The sequence below is a fragment of the Asterias rubens genome, chromosome 3 (assembly GCF_902459465.1).
Source record: "Asterias rubens chromosome 3, eAstRub1.3, whole genome shotgun sequence".
Lineage (NCBI taxonomy): Eukaryota > Metazoa > Echinodermata > Asteroidea > Forcipulatida > Asteriidae > Asterias > Asterias rubens.
The window spans coordinates 15917532-15942826 of NC_047064.1; the positions used below are offsets into that span (position 1 = coordinate 15917532).

Sequence of the window (25295 nt, forward strand, 5' to 3'; positions counted from 1 at the left end):
ATTAATATTTTTAATAATTACCTAAAGTGTCCATATAGTGCCTTTAATGAATCGATAACGTAAAACGTACATTGCCTTGGCAGCCCCTGACACGTAGTAGGCTAGACACAAGAGCAAATACTGCATGTTTATGCACAGGAAGAGTCATCAAAAGGTATCAATATTTTGAGGCTGGTGACAAAATGTTTTTGTTTTAGTCCAGACATCGTCGTCTTTACTTCCCATCTGGTATCTGTAATTAACATACCTAAAAACGACGTGTTTATTGTCCGCACAGAAGTGACAGACTGTGATAAAGGTTTTCAGTGATAAACATAATAAAATTATGGGCAGTAATTACATTTTGGTTATTTTCCTATACACACACTATATTAAAAGTCCCTACCACTTTAATATGGCATAAGTTATTTACTCTCATCAGAATGTTTTGCTTTTTAATATTCTGCTAAGCGAGATTAAGCAGGATGCTATTTTTGCTAGTAACCTTATTCTGGTATAAGCAGAAGTCGTGTCGTTTTTGTTGTGAGCGGTTTTATGAATTTCTGCAAGGAATGTCTATCTTCGCAACTGCAATGATAGTATAATTTCCACTGCTAAAGTACACGTATGTTTTGTCAATGTCAATTGATTTGTGTAATTAACTAAGTACAAAGACACGTGCTTTTAAACACAAACCTCCTGGTGGGTTTATGTGATTATTGATTATGTGGTATCAATAAACCAATGTGTTTTCACAACAATCGTTTAGTTTGATTGGCGTATAAAAATAGTAAGATGTTCGATATTATGACGCCACGATTGCACCAGATACGACAGTATTTTATGACATACATCACTAGATGAGGAATTTGAAGAATTAGGGAGTGCTGAACGTAACCATGTAATGTACATCATAACTTTGTTTTGTTTTACACTTTGCGAATTGAAACCTTTTTAAAAGACACTGTGGACACTATTGGTAATTACCAAAAGCTGTTGATAGTATACACAATTGTGATAAACAGCTTCCTCTGAAGTAATGTAGTTTTTTGAGAAAGAGGTATTTTTTTCACCCAACATAATAAAAGACTTGAGGCCTAAAGTACAAGCGGTGCTTTGAAACACAAACGTTGAGTGGCCGCAAGCAACAGGTCGTTCTGTTTGATGTATTATTGGTGCTTAGTACTTTATGGGGAACGACTTGATTGCGAAATGTGAAATAACCATTTACCACTACCGCAGTCGTAAAATGTGTACTATGCTATTGTACTTCTGAGTTCGAAACATCCAACGCCAACAATACTCGTTTTTAAGTCATTGTTGCAAACATAATTCAAAGCAAACATGTTCACGCTATACTCTTTTGTAACCATCTTACAAATTAACGGGGGAGTCGCATAATAATGTGTGCGCTAATTATTAAACCTGACAGATGTTTTTGCCTGGGAACTTACTCATTCCGGATGATAACCAAAACTTTGACGAACTGCAAGTGAATAATAAATTTTAACAATGTAACCAAGTGATGTATAGGGGCCTACTAAAAATAGTATAGTAGACACTATATGCAATTACCCGTGATCTCCTCCTCAAATTGTACCCCACTTGAATCACTGGTACCCTCACAACGACAGCCTATATTTCAAGTGCTGCTGTTGAGTTCGATGGTATCACAACCCGACCGTCCACGTTATCACTTGGAAACTTATCACTCCCTTCAATGACGATAGTACCCCGATGATGTCGCGGGTATAAACTTATGAGCACAAAATACCATCAAAGGGGACTATAATACACCATGTGGTCCGTAGGCATGAATATGTACCCGTGTATAAAAAAGACGACGAAGAAAATTACGTATTTGTTTTTGTATGGAATATCCAAAATAGGTTTAACCTCATGGAATCGGGTATTAGATAGGTACTGAAAACCAACTCCAAATGGAGGGATATGGTCCGGGATTCAAACCGGGTTCAACATCCACATAGGTGAGAAAAGGAACATAATAATTGAAGAAACCCGAATACGAATGCAAGGCCCTAGGGGTCCACATGGGTAAAATGCAATTGGAAAAATATCAAAATAAGCCGGGATTTGAACCGGGATCTTTTTAGAGGTATGGACGGCAATTGAAACACAGTCTATCCGAATTAATGCAAGACTCTGTTCTGGGATTCGAACCGGGGTCCACAGAGGAAATAACATTTGAAGAAAACTTAATACGAATGCAAGGCAAATACAGAGGTGAAAGGTAAACCCGAGAGAAGTTTCTGATGCGGGATTGGAACCAGGTCCACAGAGAGGAAAGCCAATTGAGAGTAAACTTTTTGCGAATTCAAGGGACTGTTCCGGGATTCGAACCGGCCGGGTCAAAAACAGAGATGAAAGACACTATAGAAGAACATCGAACCGAATTATTTCAAGGCTCTGGACTTGGATTCGAACCGGGCCCTCGATCAGAGTTGGAAGGTGATTGGAAGTAAACCCAACCCGAAACAATGCAATGCACTGGTACGGGATTCGAACCGGTGTTCACAAAGGTGAAAGGCAAATCGGAAAACAACCCAATCCAAAGTAATGCAATGCTCTGGTCTTGGATTCGAACCAGTTCCACAAAAGTGAAAGCCAATTGGGAAAACAAAATCCGAATACAAATGCAGGGCTCTGGGAATCCACAGAGGTAAATTGGCAACTGCAAGAAAATCAAAATACAAAACTCTGGGATGGGATTCGAACCGGGGTCCACAGAGGTAAAGGTCATTTGGAAGAAACCCAATCCGAATTCAAAGATTCGAACCGGGTCAACAGAGGTTAAAGTCATGTGGAAGAATTCCAATCCGAATTCATGGATTCGAACCGGGGTCCACAGAGGTGGAAGACATTTGGAAGAAACCCAGTCCGAATTCACGGACTCGAACCTGGGTCCACAGAAGTGAAAGTCATTTGGAAGAAACCCAATCCGAATTCAAGGGTTCGAACCGGGGTCAACAGAGATGAAAGTCATTTGGAACAAACCCAATCCGTATTCAAGGATTCGAACCGGGGTCAACAGAGGTGAAAGTCATTTGGAAGAAACCCAATCCGAATTCAAGGATTCGAACCTGGGTCAACAGAGGTATAGGTCATTTGGAAGAAACGCAATCCGAATTCAAGGATTCGAACCGGGGTCCACAGAGGTGAAAGTCATTTGGAAGAAACCCAATCCGAATTCAATGATTCGAACCTGGGTCCACAAAAGTGAAAGTCATGTGGACGAAACCCAATCCGAATTCAAGGATTCGAACCTGGGTACACAGAGGTGAAAGTCATTTGGAAGAAACCCAGTCCGAATTCACGGATTCGAACCTGGGTCCACAGAGATGAAAGTCATTTGGAAGAAACCCAACCCGAATTCAAGGAATCGAACCAGGGTCAACAGAGGTAAAAGTCACTTGGAAGAAACGCAATCCGAATTCAATGATTCGAACCGGGGTCCACCAGAGGTAAAAGTCATTTGGTAGAAACCCAATCCGAACTCAAGTATATGAACCGGGTCAACAGAGGTGAAAGTCATTTGGAAGAATTCCAATCCGAATTCAATGATTCGAACCGGGGTCCACCAGAGGTGAAAGTCTTCTGGAAGAAACCCAAACCGAATTCAATGATTCGAACTGGGGTCCACAGAGGTGAAAGTTATTTGGAAGAAACCCGGTCCGAATTCAAGGATTCGAACCGGGGTCCACAGAGGTGAATTGGAAGAAACCCAATCCGAATTCAAGGATTCGAACCGGGGTCCACAGAGGTGAATTGGAAGAAACCCAATCCGAATTCAAGGATTCGAACCGGGGTCCACAGAGGTGAATTGGAAGAAACCCAATCCGAATTCAAGGATTCGAACCGGGTCCACAGAGGTGAATTGGAAGAAACGCAATCCGAATTCAAGGATTCGAACCGGGGTCCACAGAGGTGAATTGGAAGAAACGCAATCCGAATTCAAGGATTCGAACCGGGGTCCACAGAGGTGAATTGGAAGAAACGCAATCCGAATTCAAGGATTCGAACCGGGGTCCACAGAGGTGAATTGGAAGAAACCCAATTCGAATTCAAGGAATCGAACCGGGGTCCACAGAGAAACCACAATAACAGCCAATCTGATGGCACAAACTATCCAGCTTACCCTTCTCCTTCCCACATAATCCACGCCCCCATACCTTGACATTCAAAGGTGACGAACACCAGAATACTACTATTCACCTGTTTTTTCTTCTCCCTATTTGGTTCTTGTCGATCGATCACCCTTCATCTAGTTGGTAATGATAACAGTGCTACGCTACATTATTATTTTCCTCGGCGCATCGAGCAGGCAATAATCATCACTGCATAATGAGTCATCGTTTTTTTTACAACGATTCTCCTGTATATGTAGGGTTGTTAAAAATTAAAGAAAAACTGTTAAAATGCTACCTCTATAAAGTTAAGAGAACAACTGTTACAGTGGTTTCAACGCTACCACTATTTAGAGACAGAGGTACGTGGAACTGTTTCGTTAGCGTATTTTTTGTTGAAACACATTATAATTATTAATTAAATAACTGCGTGTGGTTTATTGTTCCAATTGCGGTGTTATACTTTGTCTACACTGTATACTTATGCTATAAAGGGTGGGGCCTACAAGTTGTTGACAAGGGTGACTGGTTAAGTAGCCAACATAATTGCAGGAATATTTCCTATTAATATATAATGTATGCCAATTTATGGCATAAGCCCTCCACAGTGTTTGGTTCATACTAGCTCTTCTGCGTGAGTGGAGGAGTAGATGGGGGTGGGTGGGGGGGGGGGTGAAGTGAGCATGTGACAAAGTCAATCAATATCCGGAAGTATCGATTCATGCAGTACCTCGATTCTTTGAGAGTTGTTTTTATTGTATTTGGGTTAAAGCCAGTGGACACTATTGGTAATTGTCAAAGACAAGCCTTCACAGTTGGTGTATCTCAACATATGCATAAAATAACAAACCTGTGAAAATTTGAGCTCAATCGGTCATCGAAGTCGGGAGATAACAATGAAAGAAAAAACACCCTTGTCACACGAAGTTGTGTGCTTTCTGATGCTTGATTTCGAGACCTCAAGTTCTAAACTTGAGGTCTCGAAATCAAAGTCGTAGAGTTAGTTCTCTCTCGAAAACTACGTCACTTCAGAGGGAGCTGTTTCTCACAATGTTTTATACCATCAACCTCTCCCCATTACTCGTAACCAAGAAAGGTTTTATGATGATAATTATTTTTGAGTAATTACCAATAGTGTCCACTGCCTTTAAAAATGCTGTTTGAACTTGTTTTATCGTTAGTTTCAAGATGGCGGAGTAAATGATGACGTCGATGAATTGATAATGGTCACACATGGACAGAACATTGAGTGCAACCGATTATAAGCTGAAGTGATACTTATCTGTAAAGTGTTTGTTGTATTCGTTATCACTTCCCAAACAAAAGATATACTTTGCGTTTAAATCTGCCTTCTTTTTTTCTAGTTTATGGTAAAAGTACCCTTTTCCTTAATCGGTTTGACTCACCCTGTAGTGTGCTGGAAACAAAACCTTCACTGAATAATTATGTAGACTAAAATATAGGTCAACAATCACTGTGATCAACAATGGCCTATTGTTACGCGTACAGTAAACATGGTTGTTCGCTCTAGTCAACATACCGGCACTTTGATATCAATATTCGCTAACGGCACCCATTGTATAGGTTTTTCGTCATTGTCATAGGGGGGATTTTGTGTGTGTTTTTCTTCTTCTTCTTTGAATTCTCAATTTATATTCTATTTGATCCATTATTTTGCTCTTTTTCGTTGGTGCCATGCCGTTTTCTAATGACGGACTTTATAATAACCCATTACAAAAAGAAAGTACATAAAAGGCATTGGTAATTACTCAAAATACATTTTTAGCATAACAAATACCTTGATATGACCATAGAGCAATTGAGAGCTGTTGATAGTATAACACAGTGTCTGAAGGCGCACACAATTTGTGCAACAAATGTGTTTTTTCTTTCGTTATTTTCTTGTAACTTCGATGACCAATTGAGTAAACAAAATCACATATTTTTTGTTTTATATATTATGTTGGGATACAACAGGTGAGAAAAATGGTCTTTGACAACTATCAAAGGCGTCCAATGCCTTTGCACAACACAACGAGGATTCGCCGTTTCGTTAACCCATTTTCCTAAAATTATTTTTCATTGTCTATTTGTGTTCAAGATACACTACTTCGGGAGCTCAGATAGGCAATTAAACAGACAACAACCTTTGCTGAAAATATGATCCTTTTGTTGCCCTTGACCGTCAGCAAACAACAATTTCATATACTCGCGCATATTATTATTAAAACACACTTCAATGATTTTGATTACACATTTTCACCAGAGTTAATTACAACAGATTAAATCCCACATACAACGTTGTCCATTATCAGACAGCTCTTTATGTGTTGTCATGAATAATTAAAATATACTTTAATCCCGTTGCTATGTGGCAGTTCAATACGCAGAAAGTTGTTGTTAGCAACCAAAGATGCTCACAGGTGGGAGCATCTTTATGACAGTTGAGGTCGAGTGCTTTGTGGAAGAGCCGGTACCGGAATCGAGCTCAGGAAACAAGCGCAGATGACAAACTCCACGGTTTGAGTCATTACTCTGTTATGTAGTTATGTTTTGAAGGTGAAGTGTTTTCAAACAAGTGTGTATAAACGCGTTTACAGGTGTGAAGGTTAACCCATATTGAGATGGGAAATGGGAAATGGGAAAAATAAAAGTCCACCCCCGGTCAATTTTAACAACAAAATCCGTTTAACACCCGGCTGAATTTTGGCTCTCAAAACGAATATTCCGTTAACTTATCATTTAACAGTTATCTGATTTGACCAGTGGATGCTTAAGCAGATAATTGGTTCATTTTTATTTATTTTTTCTGCTCAGCAAAACGAGCAGGACACTAGTTGGTAGATGTATGGTGTTTTGCCTTGTAAATCTTAGGCAGCTTTATGAAATTATCCAAAGCAAAATATGTTTGCAAAGATTATCTGCTGCTACCGAAGTGTTGCATCGTTGAGGTAGAACTAATGGTTGCATTCATTGATGAGGTAACCAGTCACTTGGTGTGTGTTTGTGGAACTTGATGTATCCGAGCGGTAATAGGAGCACCGAAATCAAACTAAAGTGTTTCTGATCAGCAGAGTGTGGGTTCGCTGCTTCGTCCTTCGGATGGGACGTAAAGCCGTTGGTCCCGTGTGGTGTGTAGCGCACGTACAACAACCCAGTGCACTTATCGAAAAAAGAACGGGTTCGCTCCGGTGTTCCTGGTAGGACTGCAGCATATTGCGCCACAGCACATTGTAAACCATTATTGTTGTTATTATTTATTCGACCTTAACAGTACATGTGCAGAAAATACAAACAGAAGGCAACAATGTAAGGGAAAAAAACCATAACAGAAACGACAACGCTACAGAACACTATTAGTAAACAATAAAAACAAATAAATGAAATGCATTGTGCTATGTAAAACGTGAAGATCTCTTAATTCAAACATAGTCCAGCATACCTTGCAGGAAAATACTATGCACGCTGAATAGGTAGCCACTATTGAGATGCTTATATATCTCGTATAATTATGAAAGTGCTTTCCACCCACAAAGTAACACACCCTTTTTATATTATCATACTTATTTTATTATAAGACTCTTTGGAGACAATGGTCGAGTATGCTTATAGCATCTCCAATTCTGCAAACAAGACTTTAGCCTGATATGAAGCTCTCGGATATCGTATCGTTGGTGATTGCATGAACATGATTCATTCCTAAGGAAGTGTTGATGCCCCATAAACCACAGACCCGGACTTGAATGTTGGAATAAGGCGCCATATGTTGATTGCGTCTTAATGTTTGAAGGGGTAGACATTTTCCGTACGAGAGCAAAGGTGGTGTTTACCCCGTGAACTGAACAAGCAGAGATATACCCATACTTAATATTACCCATGTAATGTCAAGGAGGTAGAATCTCTGCAAGACATAATTAGACTTCTTGCTAGAGGTAATAACATAGGTTTATCCGGCCAATTTCAGCAAAATAAAATCATTCGATTTCATTAACATGCATTCCAATTCGCACCTTTCCCACTCAAACCAGGTTTTTTTTAATAGCAATGCAGTCAGTTTATTTTTTGTGCCAAACACGATTTCGTTTTTCTCATTTAGATTCATTTGTCATTCTGTTTCTTTTAGTATACATTTAAGACTATACACGTTTTATTTTGGTAATGGCCTAATATTTGTTTTGCATGAGCTACGTTTTGTGCGTAAAGGGAGGGTACGTTTGGTTAGCATTTTCTTAAAGAGAAATGTGTGTTTTTCTTCTAATTGAAATACATGCAATATTATGCAAAATAGAAATAACAATTAAAAAAGAAAGAACAAAAAGGTTTGCCTTGTAGAATTGGAATACTCCAAAAATACATTAATAAATGTTGTCAAACACTAATTAGCAGTACGGGGGGGGGGGGGCGCTGACGCCGTGTAATTATTGCTTTACCTGATGAAATGAAATGTCCACGTACACGAAATAGTGTTGAAACCTTGATAAATACCGACTCCCTGAACCGCCCGACTTTCACTGACTCAACCACTCGAATATGCCCGACCGAACATCCGATCGATCTCGTCAATGAGTCGATTCTGGGTCAGAAAATGAATTTCCCGAACTGCGAAATCGTCAATCGTACTTGTTTTTAATGTTCACACCACAATCAACAATTTCACCATGATCATGATAACAAACGCTATGTATAGCCCAAAGCGCCCAATACGAAGCAAATGTGCCACTTGAACGCCACATCCAATTATTTTCTATTTTATATACAGTATACCTGATCAATAAAATATAGCATCACTGTGCGCAGTCCTTGTTTTTTTTTTTTTATATATACGGTGACTTATGTTATGCATATTTTAAACCATGCAAGGTTTAAAAAAGAATAAGTGTCACCGATGATGCGTGGCCTTAAAAACAGACTGGACACTCATTGAAGCGGAAAACGTTTAAACAATAATTTTCGAAGCGATTGTAAAGGTCTAGAGGTTGTTAACTTCACTCATGGACGACCTCCACGCTTTGACAACGATAAGTTCACCATCATTGAGCTCCCGGGCAGCTCTGAATAACCATCAGCTAAAAGGAGATTATAAACTCTGGACACCTTTGGCAATTGCAAAGACCAGTATTATCACTTGTTGTATCTCAACATTTATATGCATTAATTGACAAACCGATCGTGTAGGAAAACTGTATTAATATTATTATTATAAACCTGTGAAAATTTGAACTCAAATTATTGGTCATCAAAGAGAACGAAAACAATGAATGAAAAACACCCCTGCAGTGAACAAATTTGTGTGCTTTCAGATGCAAGGCCTGAAGTACTTTATATTAATTAAATGAGAAATAACCTCTTTCTCAAAATCTACGTTTACTTCAGAGGGGGCCGAGTATCTTTAATGTTTGTACAATTAACAGCTCTACATTGGTCGTTTCGAGGCAAGTTATATTTGAGTGATTGCCAATCGTGCCCGGTTCCTTTAATGTGGGTGCAATTATGTGTGATTTTTATTTCTTCACATTCACTCTCCTCAACCCCAATGGGTAGATTACGACTGATTACATTTGAAATAACAACGTAATCAAATATTGCAGTTTTACAATGTGAACACATACTAATTAACATTCTAAACAAAATCAAACATTAATATACCGATCGGCAGCAAATTGCGCCACAACACATTGTAAAAACATTACACGGTGCTTTCGCGATTAGGTCTCATAATTCAAATACATAGTCCCAAATTTGGAAGGAAATACTGTTTGTTACAGCGCCAGGGGTGTCACTGAGTAACTGACATTGTGCGCTATAAAAGAAGCCACAATTATTTCAAAAACTTTCTCTTTAACATCTTGACACATTTTTATGTTTGCAAACAAATATTAAATCAACATAAATAATTTAAACACGTTTCCCAACGTGGCTTCAATGATGCCATTGTGCAAACCTGACAAGGCGGGGCATCGCAGTGATTTATCAAACATAATATGTTGTTTATACTGGTTGTATAATGTTAATTATCACATCGTGAACATGGTGTCCTATTTTAGTTTTTATTGGCAAAATTATTGCTATAACATCATGTTCAACAGCTGGTTGAGATAGTTTTTACTGTCATTAACAGCTATTAGTGTAATGTTTGACATAACAAACAATGTTAATCTCTCAATTTAATTGACTACATAAATGTCAATGACCAGTCTTCTCACTATATGTTCAAGTTCAAGTTCAAGTTCAATTTTATTTCCACTCAATCATTTCAGATGACAAGATATAACATAGAGTAGTAAAAATACACAATAGATTAAGTGGTGGAGGACTCCCAAAAGCAAGCTTGTAGGGTGGAGTCCCCCAGGGATGTGAGTAAATACAAACGTAGTTTGTTTTCAGAACAATGCCTGGGATATTTAAAACACGACAAAAAGTTACACATGGAAAGACATGGACAAACACTAACAGGACAAACAAACACAAAGACAGTGGTTCTCTATATGATGGATATACAGAGAAAAGTAAAAAAGTGGTAAAAGCTGTATCAAAAATAATATATAACAAAAGCAGTTAACTAAAGTAATATATACGTTAAACGAAAATAATACTATTCAATCATGGTAATTATCTAAGAGAACACATTTGAGTTTTCTCTTGAACATATAGGTACCCTTGCATCTTTTTAAAGAGTCGTCAAGGGAATTCCAGTACTTCGGGCCTTGGAAAGAGACACAATTCATAGATCTAGATGAGGAACAAAAGGGGATATGAAAATCATGTGAATGTCTAGTTTGATAAGAATGTATTTGAGAATTAAACACAAACATATTCTGAAGGGAATTTGGTAAGTTATTGGAAATAAACTGATGCATAAATATTCCAAGCTGATGTAAATAAATATCAGATACTTTAAGAGTTCTATGTTTAAGAAATAATGGGTTTGAATGAGCACGAAACCCGACACGATTAATAATTCTGAGGGCTCTGTTTTGTAAAATAGTAATACGATTTAAAAGATAAGCACTTGATTTACCCCAGGCAAGAACGCCATAGGAGATATACGGCAAAATTAAAGCAGAATAAATATTATATAATATTTCAGATGGAAAAAAATATGAGAGTTTGCTGATCATTCCTATGTTTCTGGAAATCAATTTACATATATAGTTGATATGAAAATTCCAAGAAAGTTTGTCATCAATATATAAACCAAGGAATTTAATACAGTTGGTTCGAAGGATAGGTACATTATCAAAAAATATATCACATGGTAGATTATTAACAAAAGGACCAAATAGCATGAAATTGGTTTTCTTGATATTAATAGAGAGTTTGTTGGCCTTTATCCAATTTGAAATATGTACCAACTCCCGATTCACAATGTCAAAGAGTGTGTCGAGACTTCTATGGGAACAAAATAAATTTGAGTCATCAGCAAAAAGAATAAAGGAGAACTTATCCGAAGATTTAGGAAAATCATTGATGTACAACGAGAAAAGAAGAGGGGCTAATAGGGATCCTTGTGGTATGCCACAAATTAATGATTTGAGAGAGGACTCTTTGCCGTCAATACACACAAATTGTTTGCGGTTGGACAGATAATTCCTGAACCACTCCAAAGCAATACCTCGAATGCCATAAAAGGAAAGTTTGGACAAGAGAATGGAATGATCAATGGTATCGAAAGCCTTGGAGAGGTCCAGGAAAATTCCCATTGTATGTAAAGACTGATCACGATCAGCCCTAATTCTATCGATTAGTTTGAGGATTGCGTGAGTGGTGGAATGTTTCTCTCTAAAACCAAATTGTGAATTGGAAAGAATGTTGTGTTTTTGCAAAAAAAGAGAAGTACGAATATAAACAGTACGCTCAAGTATTTTTGAAAAGGAAGTAAGGATCGAAATTGGACGATAATTATTAACCATATGGCGATCTCCATTCTTATGGATGGGTGTAACCCGAGCAATTTTCATGGAATCCGGGACTATACCAGAGGATAATGATAAATTCATTATATAAACTAAAGGCTTGGAAATAACCTGAATTACCTCTTTGATGAGGGGACAATTGATTGAATCATGACCAGAGCTCTTCTTATTAGGTAAAGTTAGGACAATTGACAACAGTTCATTTTCAGTAATTGGATTAAAAAACACAGAGTGGGGATTAGGGTTGTCAAAGAAATCATGGAAGGTTGAATTGCAATTAGGAATTTTATCGGCAAGAGTGGGTCCAATATTAACAAAGAAATCATTATAATGCTCTGCAATAAGAAGGGGATTGTTAATACTCTGATCATTCACATTTATACTAGAAATGCGAATGGAAGTATTGTTTTTAAGAACACTGTTGATAACCTTCCAGGTATTTCTAGTATTATTTTTTTCCTTCTCAAATTGATTGGAGAAATAAGCTTGTTTAGCAGAACGTAAGATAGTAGTAAGAGAATTTTTATGTATCTCAACATGTGCACAAGATAACAAACCTGTGAAAATTTGAGCTCAATTGATCGTCGGAGCTGCGAGATAACTTGGAAAGAAAAAAAACTGTGCTTTCATATGCTTGATTTTGAGACCTCAAATTCTAAACTTGAGGTCTAGAAATCAAATTGGTATAAAATTACTTCTTTCTCGAAAACTACGTCTCTTCAGAGGGAGCCGTTTCTCACAATGTTTTATACTACCAACCTCTCCCCATTACTAGTTACCAAGTTAGGTTTTATGCTAATAATTCTTTTGAGTAATTACCAATAGTGTCCACTGCCTTTAATAAAAAAAAACTGTAAAAATGCCATTAGACAGTAAAAGCTCTCTACGAGCGAGGGCATAAATTGATACAAGAACCAAACCTTTTTTAATATGCACACACTCAAGTAAACAAAATCCTGTCGCATCCGCTACGTGGGGATATCAAGATCACGTGAGAGAAGATAGCAAATGGGCGTGGCCTCGTACGGCTTTGGCAACAGCCTGGGCCCGATGCAGACGCAAAACCCCAGCCTGATAAGAAAGGCAAAAGTCAGCCCGTCTGAGGCAGAGCAAACATCCATTTCATGCGTGTGTGTTTTATACTGGATACAGCAGCTGCTGCAAAAACGACTATTCTTGTTTTATGATTGCATAGAGAGGATCACTAAATTACTGACAAGAAGCCGTTTTATATTCTGTCAGAGGACAGCTTGTGGAAATTGGCAGTAAGTAAAATATTTTTTTGTTTTTCTTTTCTTGAGAAACCCGTTTTTTGTTGTCGAGGCAGTCTGCTCGCACTTTTCGACCATGCGGTGGAATATGCGCCTATTGGGTAGAAATGTATTAACAAGAATGTTTGAATGGTTGTAGGCTTTCCACAAATATTAGTACACTAGACCTAAATATTATTACAATTCAAGAAATGCAAGTACGGTGTAAAACAAATATCCACAGGCGCCTTGTTACAGATTTGAACCTAACAACCTTTCGCATTTAAGAGCAGATTTCAAAATCCACAGCAAATTGTCAGACACAGGGAAATGTAAATTTTGAAGGGGGGTCACAACTCAGAACCAGTAATAATAATGCTCACCGCTGATCACTTTGTAGAACGACAGATAAATGTCAAGTATTTTTTTCATTTTCATGTTTTTACTTTTTTGCAGCTTTGCGAATCGTCATGTACTTCCTTTCGCCTATACCGTTCAGAGTGTAGTGTATTATTATTAGTATTATTATTTTCTGGCAATTTCCCAATCGGGGATGCTAGAACTTGTTCTTCCATGATTGTACATAGGCGGTTGGCAACCTTATACATTACAAAGTTGATTAACGACCATACACATACATTATTTTAGCGAATTCCAGACGGTGTAACTTATACGATAAGTCCTCTTCACTAATTGATTACAATACTCTCAACGCTGCAGTAGACACAATGGTTTTTTTTTTTTTGCGCGCGAAATAAAATTAAATTTCGCGATGTATTAAAGGTGTGATTGGCCGTGACGCAAGAAGGGGTTATGCTGTCACATGTTAGTTTGATTGTAAGTATCTACATTGATATAAAATTAAAATAATCAAACGGTTCCATAAACTTAAAGGTATACTCTGCCTTTAAAAGGATACCACAATTAGCATATTGAATGCGTCTAATCGCCAGCATGTGAATTATCATCTGCCTAAAAAAACGATCAAAGAAATCAGGATTAATAACAATAGAACTGGCATGCATAGAAGACTTACACTTATTCCAAGGCACCATTATGGGAATCTATTTAACGGACGTGCGTGCAACAAGAACAAACCGTTATGCTGCTATACCCCCGAAACCTATTAGCGTAATGCTGATCAAATTGCCAAAAGGCACTGGATATTATTGGTAATCACTCGAGATAAATATTAGCATAAAAAAATACTCGGTAATGAGAAACGGAGAGCTGGTGGTGGAATAAAACATTGTGAGAAACGGCTCCCTCTGAAGTAACGTGGTTTTTGAGAAAGATGACCTAATTTCTCACTCGAATGGTTGAATGTGATAAAAGACTTCAGGGCTAAAGTCCTTTTTAGGCATCCGAAAGTACACAATTTTTTGCAACAAGGGTGTTTTTCTTTCATTATTCTCTTGCAACCTCGATGACCAACTGAGTCCAAATGGTCAAAGTGTTATTTAATTATATGCATATTATATGTTTGGATACACAAAGTGAGAATACTGGTCTTTGAAAATTGCTCAAGGTGTTCATTACTGTACTTAACAATTGCACACACAGGGCCAATGTGTTAATTTACTCGTACCAGACCAACATTGCCTTAAAGCAAACACAATGTTCTTTAAATCCATAAAACTGGGGTTAAACTTCTTTATACTTATCTCCAAGTACAATGGATTTTTCCTCCGTGTGTAATGTAATCAACAGCTCTTACCGACGACGTTATTACAATTTTTCCACCCGCACACTTGTCGTCAGCAAGTTAGCTGTACCCTTAATGCCAAATTCAACTGACGTCATCACCATGATTATAGTGGGTGCGTTCGATTAGCTTCCCCGGGTCGACCCAGGTCAACCATCGGTGCGTTCGATTAGCTTTGACGTCATTTGCGGAGCTCACACGGGTCAGTCTCAAGTTCACTACTTGTGGACTGGGTCACTTGGGGCTGACTGAGGTGCATGACGTCACGACGATAAACGTTCTCAATGGGCACCATTTTGTTTGTAATTCAGCGGGACATTTTTACATGGTATGGCACACATAATCACGCTTAAATGGGCGACTTTGTGAGCAGTTAGTGTTTTTTTTATTCGAAGACGGGTAATTTTGTACCACTATGGGTTTGTACAAATTATTTGGTGAAAATATTCGGGGTAGTTGGCGTTCGAAGAGCTCATCTCAGGGGCTCACTCGGATGAGCACAATATTGGGTCGACCCAGGTAACCTACAATCGAACACACCAAACACACCATTTGGGGGAGACAGACAAGCAGCTGGTTCTCTTTGTATTACTACTGAGTGAAACTACACGATGCAGAACTTTGATTTGAAACTTTGCATAGTGGGAGTAAAGATGGGTGATGTTTGCGGTAGCCCCTATGTATAATATTATCTCTTCTGAGTAGGTTCTAAAAAATAGCCGGTAGTTGACAGCTCTCCTTGAAGACGATCGGACTGATCGAACTGTTGGTTTTCAACAACCACTGGTTCTTATCACTATTAAAAAGAAATGTACACTTGGTGCTACCCGAACCTCACCTTATTACCCAACTCATATCTAGATTTTAATACTGAATTAGAAGAATAAAGCGTGCACTGGTTAGTTTTTCCTTCGTGCGTTACACAACACACGGGACCAGCGGCTTTCGTCCAATCCGAAGGACAAAGCATCATGGTTGATTGTATTGCTTTTCAAGGACACAAGTTTGAATTCGGTGCTCCAACCGAAGCAGAAAATATCAAAGAGAGTAGGACGTTTTCTTTATGCATATTTTATGTTGAGACGCACCAAATGAGAAGACTGGATTGTGCACAACTACCAATAGTGTCCAGTGTATTTAAGAGTGATAACTAAACGTATAGACATTCCTCTTGAGATCGTTTTCATGCATAATGCCGCCCTTTCTAATTCTGCGTTTTATTGTTTTAATTACAGTCGTTGAATCAATGTGCTCCTACGCTGTTTAGTAATACCGCATGGCGGTAAAAACAAAGCGAAACAACGTGTTACCGTTCAATAATGTACTCTACCTTTGGTGCTTTGTTTTATGGTTGAACACGACGACACACAGCAGCCCAGTTTATATGCGGATGACTTCGGATTATGAATCACATTATTTTTTATATAAAAACATTTTTTTATAAAAAGTTCACAAGACAAATTCAAGCTGGACAAACAAAAACAGAACGAGAGGTGGGCAAAGATCAAGTTTGAAAACTGAAAAAAAAAGTTGTGAGCCAAATTCGGTATTAAAGTGAACGGTCGTGTTGTTATCATAGTTAATGACAATAAAAACTTACTTGGTTAAAAATTAACACAAGCTTTTGATAGACAAACGCATTTTGAGAGTCATTTCACTTAAAGTAATGTGTTTTTCGACAAATATGCCAGTTTTTATCCCTCAAAATTTGAATCTGACAAACGTAACTATCAGATACATTTCTCATGATTGTCTCTTCCAATTACGGATTATTACTCCTGCGTGGACATAAATAAACGCTCCGGATTTTCGGCGCTATCTCAAAAACTCAACCACCCTTTGAAATGAAATGTTTACAGGTAAGCGCTGTTGTATACATCTTCATTTGTTTATTTTGTAAAATTGAACCATTCGAAGAAAAGAAAAAAAAACGAATGTTAAACTTTCCCTTAAAGGCAGTGGACACTATTGGTAATTACTCAAAATATTTTTTAGCAGAAAACCTTACTTGGTAACGAGTAATTGGGAGAGGTTGATAGTATAAAACATTGTGAGAAATGGCTCCCACTGAAGTGACGCAGTTTTCGAGAAAGAAGTAATTTTCCACGAATTTGATTTCGACACATCAAGTTTAGAATTTGAGGTCTCGAAATCAAGAATCTGAAAGCAAACAACTTCGTGTGACGAGGGTGTTTTTTCTTTCACTATTATCTCGCAACTTCGATGACCAATTGAGCTCAAATTTTTACAGAATTTTTATTGTATGCATATGTTGAGATACATCAAGTGAGAAGACTTGTCTTTGGAAATTACCAATAGTGTCCAGAGTCTTTAAGATCGAATATAATCATGGTTCACTCACAGTATCATTGTTTTAGTTCAAGACCAACAGTTCAAGCTGGGTCGTTTTAAACATTATCTATCCACAGAGATCAGACACGAAGATCTTAAAAAATAAAGCCAACAAAAATAAAGCCACCAATTTATAACCATGGTTCGTATTGTCGCAAGTGTGTCGCGGGGGCTGTTCAAATAAAATATCGTGATAATGGACTGCTTGCAAGTCTAGTGCCTTTTTTTCCGGACCAAGCTGGTTAGAACCAGATTGGTTTTGTTGCGTGCGCAATCTTCCTTGAAATACGTTAGTTTAGCGTGGTTTATGGCTGTATGATGGGAAAGTAAAACTAAGCCATGAAATTTACGAATGTAAAATCGACTTACCAAACCAACATAGAAAACTAGAGAATTATTGACTATAGCTTCATATCCGATTACTTGTAAACAATTGAGATTTTGCGACGTTCATATTAAAGCCATTGGACCCTTTCGGTACAGCAAAAAAAAAAAAGTTCACAGATATACAAATAATTTACAGGGTTTACAGAAGGTAATGGTGAAAGACTTCTCTTGAAATATTAGTCCATGAAATGCTCTAAAGTCACCTGGAAATATAATTTGTTTTCTTTCAAACATAAGAGTATATGCTTACGAACAATAAAACAATTTTTTTAGTAATTGTTTGTCACGATTTATATGTATAAAGTTGTTTGGGGGCTAACTCCGCCTACCCCTTTTGTGACGTCAATCGAGGCAGATTTTGCCTGCAATGCGTATAGTAAACACACGTGCAAAGTACATGTACGTCCAAGTCGTGAGTTGGTACGTTTCAAAAGAGTGTTTTTCTGCATTCAGCAGCAATACACCTGGTCGGCATTGCCGGAAAAAAACAACAAATCTTTTTTTGAAACGTACAAACTCACGACTTGGTCCGTACATGTACTTTGCAATTGTGTTTACTCTACGCATTACAGGCAAAGTCTGCCTCGATTGACGTCACGAACAGCGCCCTCTCGGGTCGGGGTCTACTCTTAAATTTGTAAATAACATAAGAACTGGTTTTTTAAAACCTTAGTTAACTGTTTATTCACATTCCACTCATCAAAACACATATATTAGTAGCACAAGCTTTATTTTGAAAAAATACCACTTCCAGGTGACTTTAAATATAAATTCTCGTTAGCGAGAATTACGCATTTGTTATAAACACATGTCATGACACGGCGAAACGCGCGAAAACAGGAGTGGGTTTTCCAGTCATTTTCTCCTGACTCCGATGTCCGATTGAGCCTAAATTTCCACAGGATTGTTATTTTATATATAAGTTGTGATACACGAAGTGTGGGATCTGGACATAACTGTTTACCGAAAGTGTATAATGGCTTTAAAGGCCGTGGACACTATTGGTAATTATCAAAGACTAACCTCCACAGTTGGTGTTCTAACATATGCATAAAATAATGAACCTGTGAACATTTGAGCTCAATCGGACGTCGAACTTGCGAGATATGAATGAAAGAAAAAAACACCCTTGTGACACGAAGGTGTGTGCGTTTAGATGGTTGATTTCGAGACCTCAAGTTCTAAATCTGAGGTCTCGAAATCAAATTCGTGGAAAATTACTTCTTTCTCGAAAACTATGGCACTTCAGAGGGTGCCGTTTCGCACAATGTTTTATACCATCAACCTCTCCCTATTACTCGTCACCAAGGAAGGTTTTATGACAATAATTATTTTGAGTAATTACCAATAATACGGAACCTTTGTAATGGTCACACACATTCGGGCGTGATTTGCAAATGGGATTTCTTGACAAGCGTCGGTTGTTTTGACAACATTTCGTGTGCTGTGCCTGTAGAAGTTACAGCTTCTTTAATTGTCAATTTTTTTTTTAGAAAAGGGGAAGATTTGGTCTGGTTAATCCGTTGTACATGCTGAAATAATATTTTGTCCTGGTCACTGAGACGAATTTGTTGTTAAAGTGTTACTAATTTCCCCAAAAGCCCTAGCACCTAAAAAGCAGCATTATCTTTAAACTGGGTCAGTTTAATGTATTTGTAAACAGTTTGTGCCGTACCCAAACCCTTTAATAGCGTGCCAAGGAAATTAAGTTGTGCACTTCACCGGGTCCAATGCTCACAAACAAAGGTAGCCGAAGTATTGTCCTTTACGGTCATATAAACATAACCTATAATGACGTTATTGTGGGGATAATGACGTCAACGGGTGATTGGCCGAGTAGGTCATTAATGGTCTGCCCTTACCAAGGAGCCTTACCGTTATGAAACGTTGGACAATATGTATTGCTTTTGACATTGTTTGCGAGATGAGCTGGGACTCTCAATGGGTTTTCCCCATTATGCTGATTCTTGGTTAGCATTTATTTAGTATGTTAATTTTATATTTTGGAAGCACGTACACGGGTTATGCAAACAGTGATTGTGTTTCCTAAAAGGCGCTTGACATTATTGGTAAGCACTCACAATTGTTAGCATAAAATCTTACTCAGTAACGACCAATGGAGAGCTATTGATAGGATAAAACATTGTGAGAAACGGCTCCCTCTTGAAGTAACGTACTCACGTTAAAAAAAGTAGGCATGAAGCCTTTTATCAGGCAATATGAATTCAATTCAATTCAATTCAATTCATCAAGGTTTATTAAAAAATATCACACAAATACACGACAGAAGTTAAAAAGACATAAATCAAAGCACACATGAAAGCACACACACTTTGCACAACAGAGGTTGGTTTTTGTTGTCAATACTCTCTTGCAACTTGAGTCACTTGATCATAAGAGTCCAAATTGGCATAGATTTGTTATACCCACACGGCAGATCGTCTTAAAAAAAATAACAAACATCATTGTTAAAGCTCTTTTAAAAAATAGACGAAGGGGAATCTTTACCAGAGGTGCCCTCTAGAAAAATTGTGTTCCCTAAAAATGTCACTCTCGTTACGGCGCGGCGTAATGGTTTGGAAGACCTTAAGAAACAGGTATTGTTTTGTAGGCTAGACCGGGCATATATACGGCAAATGTATGCTATTAGTCACGGTGATGGTTTAATCATGGAGGGCAGGAATTACCTATACATGGTTCAATTATAGCACTAGGAGCAGTTACTCGTAAAATAATAGTAAAATTGTCACGACTCATTTCATATCTAGCTGTAGAGAGCCCGTTATGTTCCAAAACATGGCTCGTTTGTTTGTCAGAGTCTGCTGAATCCATTCATGCGGGCCGTCATAAACCATATTGACATAGTTACAATTATTACCTCACAGAGAAAAAGAGAGATCAGCAGCTGAAATAAGAAAATCAGCAGGTCTATGCAATATTACGAAAGCGCATTTGCTACCACATGAACAAAACAAATCTCTCTTATTGTGTAACACGTAGCTTTTTTTCTCTTTTAGTATTATTTACTTTGGTCGTCTTCAAAGTTAGCCAACTGTCGATTTCACCAAACTCTTCCTAACTTAGGATTAATCTTATAATCTTAGGAATTGAGGACGAGTTAAGTTCCGTATCGTAGATGTTAATAAGACGCATTGAACCCATCCTAAGTTAGGACAAGGTACTCTCTAACTCGAGATATGATTAATAATAGCGTTTCGTGAGATCTGGGGCTGGTACGGTGCTTTACTTCTTTGTGATTTGTCGTCAGCATTTTTTTTTTTAATGTTCGCCATGTCTGTCTTGTCCTTGTTTCGTAATTCGCTGTTTGGTTGTTTGTTTGTTTGTCTGTATAAGCGAACTTTTTTACGTGCGTTACACAACACAAGGGACCAAAGGCTTTACGTCCCATCCGAAGGACGAAGCATCAAGGTTAAGTGTATTGCTTATGGATACTGGTGTCACGACTGGCACTTGAACCATCTGCTACGCAGAATCATATTGTCGTATAAGCAACATTTACAATAAAAAGTACAACTGAAGTGTCAACGAGTGAGGAAGATTGGACGGGGTCTCAAATTCTCAAAGAAATATTTCCCACTATTTTGGACTATTTTGAGAAACGGCTCCCTCTGAACGTAGTAAGTTTTCGAGAAAGAAGTAATTTTCCACGAATTTGATTACGAGACCTCAGATTAAGAATTTGAGGTCTCGAAATCAAGCCTGAAAGCGCACATCTTCGTGTGACAAGGGTGTTTTTTCTTTCATATATCGCACCTTAGACGACCAATTGAGCTGAAATATTCATAGGTTTGTAATTTTATGCATATTATGTTGAGATACACCAGGTGAGGAGACTGGTCGTTGACAATTACCGATAGTGTCCTGTGTCTTTAAACTAGCATCTTTATGGTCCAGAGTGGGCACGTCTTTCGTAGAATTATAATATTTCGTAAACATGTCATTTGAGTATATTATTGCCATGTATGCTACCGACAATGTGTTGTGTTTTGAAACCGAGAAAAAATGGTTAAAAAATGTATACAGTCGAAATACATTGCTAAACTCATGTCTGTTATAGCACACAGCTCGCGGCCGAAGAACAAACTCGTATACAGGAATGGTAGGTGCAATTACAGCCCCGTGTGTGTATTGCATTTCATTATATACAAGAACAAACAGCTCCCTTAAATATCCCCCTCAATATTTCCATCACCTGCTTTAATTAAAGCTGTAAAAAAAGTAGAGTTAAATAAAACATAACAAAACAATCCATGGATACTAAAAATGTCGCCTTGGCGCAAATAACGCACAAGGGTCTGCAGCAGCGGCGGATGTTTGTGAGGTAAACAAATGATATCACCTTGGCAACCGCAACAATGATTTTTCCTTCGTGCAGGGTAATAATTCATTGTTGGTCAGTCATTATAGCTCGTTATAGGAACTACAATGGCAAGCCCTCTTGTGCTGCAATCCATTAAGTAGTGACAGGTGGTTTGGAACGAACAAAAAAAAAACGGAGTTATTGTGTCCTCTGAATCTCTGGTCTTCCTTTTATCTCGATTTCCTCTCTTTAAACTATTTTTACTTAAAAAAAAAAAATTGTAATTTTCTGTACATGTTACTATTTCTTCTTGATGTTTTTCTTTTTGATGTTATGTTCCCATATCGAAGTTTGGATTTGATTCACCTTGTTTGAGTACGCTTTAAAAACAAAAATCAGGGTCAGCTTTACATGATTTGTATTTCGTTTTTGTTACTTAAAAAATGTATAAATATTTCCCGTGTCTCATCGTGTACGTACACAATATAATATGTTGTCGTGTGTACGTACGCGATAAATCTAAACTTGTCTTGTACGTACACGGTACGTATGACGATGGGAGTTCAAAGGGGGTGGGACCAGTTCCCATTCAAACGCATAGTCTCAAATGTGTAAAGCGAGGCGAAGTGAAGCAAGTATGGTTGGCTTACAGGGAAACAAATATCCATAGATTTGAATTAAGATTTGGATGGGACTGGATGAATCTATTCAAAGCACCTTGTAAAGACCTTACAAACCTCAATTTGTTTCCGTAATAAAAATGCATTTACCCTTGCTGTAAAGTCATTGTTTTTTAATACTAAAATCTGTTCCTCCTCGGAGGATGAGACAATCGACGATTTTGTGCGGTAAAATGTCCATCAAAATAATATAAAGTGGCTTCTTTTACATAGCGTGCATATCCGTCACTCAGTGACGCTCAGGGCGCTGTTAACAAAATACAATAGTTTACTGCAAGGTATTAGGGACTACGTTTGAATTATGAGACCTACTCTTTTTAAATAGCACCAGGTAATGGTTTAGAAGGTGCTATGGAGCAATATGTTGGCAATCAAACTAGGAACACCGCTACAAACCCCTTCTCTGTTCGATAAGCGCACTTGGCTATTTTACGTGCGTTACATGACACACTGGACCAACGGCTTTACGTCCCATCCGAAAGGACGAAGCGTCATGGAAGGATCTTGCTTAAGGACACAGGTGTCACGGCAGGGACTCGAACCAATAAATCCGTGCTCTTAACTGCTAAACCATAACACGCCAAAATAAATGTCAACAGTAATTCAAGTTGTTGATATAATGGTCGTTTCCCCCGGATCAACCAACGCAGCTATTATCCATAGTCAAGATTATCTTGCAATTGCTTTTATTATTTACAATTCTCTTTTCGGTTTTTTCTTCTTTTTTTTTGAAAGGATAGTCATCTGTCTGCAGTCAATGCACAACACAATGGACAGATATTCTGCACTTTGCTTCATCGTTCTGACTGTTTTCATGATTGGTAAGAATCACAACTATATTAAAGAGACTTGCCAGAGTGATCAGCTTGCTAAGAGTTGACAAAAATAACAAAGAACAACATTGCAAAAAGTTATCAGAGATTCATCAGTTATACACGTACATGATTACGTACATGATGACAAAATATGAAAATAGAACTGCTGAACGTACAAGGCTGAAAACCCTTAAAGGCAGTGGACACTACTACTAATTACTCAAAATTATTATTATCATAAAACCTTTCTTCATTACGAGTAATAGGGAGAGGTTGATAATATAAAACATTGTGAGAAACAGCTCCCTCTGAAGTGACGTATAGTTTTTTAGAAAGGAGAAATTTCCACGACCTTGATTTCGAGACTTCAGATTTAGAATTTGAGGTCTCGAAGTCAAGCATCTGAAAGCACACAACTTCGTGTGCCATGGTGCGACAAGGTTTTTTTTCTTTCATTAATATCTCGCAACTTCGACGACCGATTGGGCTCAAATTTTCACAGGTTTGTTTTGTATGCATATGTTGAGTTGCACCAAAACTGTGAACACCTATTTGACAATTTCCAATACTGTCCAGAGTCTTTAACATTATAGTTGATTATCAGCATCAAATCCACAATCAGGCCTGTCCAATAAGCAGCTACAGCTACGTCTACGGCTGGATGTTTGCGCCATTGTGTGGGGAAGTATGAGACGTCCTTAGCAACACCCCTAGCAACAGCAGTAGCCGTAGCCAAATGCTGCCAATTCGGATTCCGCCAAATTTCCTGTGATTAAAGCCATTGTACACTTTCGGTAAAAACAAAAACAAAAAAAGTTCACAGATTTACAAATAATTTATAGGGTTTACAGAAGGTAATTGTGAAAGACTTATCTTGAAATATTATTCCATGACACGCTTTTTGAGATAACATTAAAACAATATCAATTCTCGATAGCGAGAGTTACGGATGTATTTTAAACGCATGTCATGACACGGCGAAACGTGGAGAAACAAGGGTGGGTTTTCCCATTATTTTCTCCCGACTCCGATGGCCGATTGAGCCTAAATTTTCACAGGTTTGTTATTTTATATATAAGTTGTGGTACACGAAGTGTGGGCCTTGGACAATACTGTTTACCGAAAAGCTTTCGGTACAGCTAGGCCGATGATTTGGAACAATCTCCCGAATGCCATTAGGGAATCTGTTACGCTATCCGCATTTTGTAAAATTCCAAAGACTCACCCTTTTCCATATCAATTGCTTTTAAGTGCGCCGCAATCTTGGTGGAATAAACCTTATACATTTCAATTATTATGTTTTGAAGGCTCTAGGTGCGAGCCACAGTTTGAACTATAATGAAGAACAAGATCCATCATAATAGGAAGAACCTATACCAACCAAGAGTGTCTCTATTCTACACACTCACCCTTATAAACGTCGATCGTTCAATAATTACCAGTAGACAAATTCAAACCACAATGGATCATACGATTTATGTTGCTGTTGTTATTTTTATTTAATCGCAAATCACAGCTTCAACAGCTTCAACTGCAGCAGCAAATACCACAGCCAGTACGGCAGCAACAACAGCTTCATCTACCGATGCAGCAACTACAGTGGTAACTACAGCAGCAACAACAGCTTCAAGTACAGATGCAGCAACAGCAGCTTCAACTGAAGCAGCAACAACAGCTACAACAGTTTCTACTGCAGCAGCAACAACAGCAACAACAGCTACAACAGTTTCTACTGCAGCAGCAACAAC

At 38.0% G+C, this 25295-nt stretch overlaps 1 long non-coding RNA gene across 1 annotated transcript; it reads left to right on the forward strand.

The window, feature by feature from the left end:
- The first annotated feature begins 13137 nt into the window (after positions 1 to 13137).
- On the forward strand, positions 13138 to 25213 carry LOC117287743. The gene is made up of 3 exons (XR_004518834.1): positions 13138 to 13302; positions 23468 to 23553; positions 25064 to 25213. It is a non-coding gene; the product is annotated as an uncharacterized LOC117287743 (long non-coding RNA).
- Positions 25214 to 25295: the final 82 nt, after the last annotated feature.